Below are 3,599 nucleotides of genomic sequence, written 5' to 3'. Positions count from 1 at the left end.
AAAAAGCATATGCAGTTTTAGGTAGAAAAATTGATTGGTCAAAGAATTTCAAACAATTTGGTAGCAATGAACATTAAATTGCAATGTAATCAAATGCATAAACAGATGTATAGGTAGAAAATTAAACAAGTCTGGGGTCGCTAATTTGACGGTCGAAAGGCACTAGAGATCGAATATTAATACCATGGGTAAGCTTCTTAATTTTCAGTGGTCAATTAAGTTGTTTAATCGCGAGAGCCAAGTATTCATGTTCGAGGGCTGACTAGAGGCTATATCTAGAAAACCTTGTAGTTAAGCTACCATAAAAGGAATTTCTCATGAAATCATCGCCTGACTGATTACTTTTTCTTTGACCCCCCAAAGTCTTTTCACAGTGATTCAATTATGATGTGTGTGCTTATTTTGTATGCCTTGGGTTTTTTGCTTTTCAAGGAAAAGCGCCCACACTGGGAACCTCTAGGGCTCAAGTACCATAGGCAATACATGTGAGTGAAGTACCAAATCAAGCTGAGATTTCTCTTCCAGCTTAAAATTTTACATTGTGGCACTTTGATTTTTTGCTTGTTCATTTTCAACATTTAAATTTTGTAACTTTGGGGGGTCATATAACACTGTTACCCTCCCCAGGCTCATCACATTAGTAAACTCCCTTTATAATACTTAAGCTAAAGGTCAATAGGGTTAAGCCCACTAGAAAGCCCTAGTACATTTCATACAATGCTGCCTAAATCGGATTAAGAACCTAAGTAACCATTTCTTATTAGGAAGGCATTCTCCATGGTATTAAGAGAAGATTTCTAATACCTAGCTTGGTCAAACTAGCTTAGTCGGACTGCTTGATTTTTACACCTAGACAAGTGATTATGACAAAACATTACATTGAATTAAATGTTCGATACTAAGCCAATGCGCTGAATATTATGCTACCAATCACAATCAAAGCAGACAAACATGGATGCAAAAAAGATAAGGGCAATGCTAATGGACAAGAAACACCTGTTTGTGTCGATGGTCGCGCTTGATTTGAAGTGTGAACGAGAGAAAGGTTCCATGAAGGTCCAAATCCTATCAATAGCAACACGCTCCTGTACACACTATGAAATACAAACAATACCTCTAGGAGGCACATTAGTGGGAAAAGATAACTTCGCTAATCTCTCAACTCTAAAACAGAAACACTCCTATCGTACTAATCTTACCTACCCTCCATCACTCAAGTGATGAAGATCAAAGGTGTTTTATGGCATAGGTTTCTGTTTCACTGTACCAGATGTGACATGTGTAGGTCTGAGTCAATGTTTTGACTTTTAATGTGCATACTCGTTTGCTAATTGCTCTTGCTCTTTATTTTTTGTTTTTTGTGAGTATAAAGCTTTATATGTACATTCCCTAAGATTGGGAGATATAGAGGTCAGGGAAAAAGGTTGAGAGGGAAACAAGTGAATGATGGATGTCCACAAACACTCCCCCCTTCCTTGGGTAGATTATACCGTTTGAAATGAGCTTGCCACCCTTTGAAACCAATTGTTCCAGTTGGTAATGGGTGAGGATTTTTGCCAGTAGTTTTCTATTACCCTAGGTGCCTCGTCAAGTTGCAAGGGTGGTAAGGTACTCTCCCAGGATCGAACTTGAAGTGGTTCATCAGGTGATTCTTGAACACTGGGAGGTGTGGATTCTTTTGTAGCTTCATGGAGGTCCACTACTATAGATGGAGGTTGTGTAGAAGCTTTTACCTCTATGGATGTATTACATGATGAGCTAGAATCTTCATGGGACTCCCCCCTTCCTGAGCTAGGTGGAACAAATCGTTCTTTCTTTGGTACCCAAACTAGCTCGGGAGCGGGTGTGTAGCATTCTGTGATTTTTTTCTTTTCACGATCATTGATTCGTTTTGGAGCTACGGGATTGGGCTCACTTGGGTCAGGTGATAGGTAAGAGCACAATCTACATTTTGGCACCCAGATTTGATCATTTCCTTGATAGTAGCCTTGGGCTTCCAATAGTCGTTTAGGGATCCATCGCAACATTTTCTTACTTTTCTTGGATCGAGTGGTACGTTTCTTACAAGGCTTCTGTTTTTTAGCACTAGCTATGGTCACTAAAGAAGCTTTAGGGATCCACTTGTATGTTTTCTTCGTTACATTAGGATGAGTCTTGTCGGAAGCGATATGCATTGCTTGTAGCATATTTAAGGGTATAGGAATTTCATCCCCCTCAGGTGTTACCCAGGTCGTCCCCCTATTTCCCCAAGTATCTATGGTTGATGCTAGGTGGACCCAATCCACATTGTCCGACTCAGTCATCCCAAGTAGGATATCCATATAAGGAGAATCTTGGCCAATGTCTGTATCCTTCTTACAAGTGTAGCAATATTGTAGTGGGGCCGAGTGAACTGTGGTGTCAGAGCGATGATCAATAATGGTTTTACTCCCTAAGGGGTGTACCTTACCAGTCACCAAATCCACTCTAAGGACAGAGTCTTGGAATTGCAAATAGACATGATTTTTAGACCAATCATGAATCATTTGTGCTTCCCTCATGAATGGTCGTCCTAAAATCATTTCATATGACATAAGGTGTTTAGAGAAATCCATTACAATGAACGTATGTCGTACCTTGTGTCCTAGAACTTTGATCTTAAGATCCTTGAGCATCCCCATAGGTTTGGCTATGGTACCGTTTGCCATCTTTACCACAATGTTAGTAACACTGAGGCGGGGTTTTCCCATGGATTCCCAACAATCTTTTGTAACGATGCTAACTCCCGCACCACCATCAAGAATTCCCTTTATAGTTAATCCCTTGGTAGTGATGGGTAGGGTCGCATTAGACTCGTCGCCTTCAAAATACTGCCCTAATTCGTTAATGGGTACCTCGATCACAGACTCGTGTCCATCTAAGTCAAGTGATTGCACATGATTTTCCTCATCAATCATAATCGAGTCAGGCCTATTTGGTTGCGCAAACTGCGGTAATCCCGTTCGTAGCTCTCCGTTAAGGAATGCTCGAAGTGCAAGGAATAACTCAGGATCTCCATACAGCTTTGCTATGATCGTGGTTCGGACCTCAGAAGACATGAAGTCCACTAGTTTGGCAACATTCATTGGCGTTTTGCAGGGTGTAGGTCCTTGACTAGGAACTGGTGAGGATGGAATCTCATATTCCTCAATGGGATCAGGTATTCCTTCGTTAAACATCCTTTCCAACAAGAAGGGTGTATGCTCACTTTCTGATGTCCCGTCCTCACTCCCTTCTTGGATGATACTAGATATGGCTAACGGTCTATGGTTCATGTGGGGTGGATGAACTTGCGTGGGAAACACTGTGTCATGAATTTTGATATGCATGGGTTCTGGTTCTAGTTTCCTTTGAGTCTCCTCCACTAAACCTCTTAGATGTTTCACCTGCTTAATCTCGTCTACAGGGTTTGGGTACGTCCCAATCTTCTTTTTACGATTCTTCCCTTCTTGCCCCTGCGGTTTATCTTGGGGGTCTTGGATTGGATTTGGAAACACTTGTGGTGTTTTCAGAGGCTCTTTATGGTTTTCTCTTATTCGGTTTTCATTTGGTTCCATGTTACGGTTTTCTTTGTCGGTCTT

Source organism: Adiantum capillus-veneris, chromosome 1 (genome assembly GCF_014529385.1).
Source record: "Adiantum capillus-veneris isolate H3 chromosome 1, ASM1452938v2, whole genome shotgun sequence".
Taxonomy (NCBI): domain Eukaryota; kingdom Viridiplantae; phylum Streptophyta; class Polypodiopsida; order Polypodiales; family Pteridaceae; genus Adiantum; species Adiantum capillus-veneris.
The sequence above is the reverse complement of the archived record's forward strand: the minus strand, read 5'-3'. Positions refer to the sequence as shown.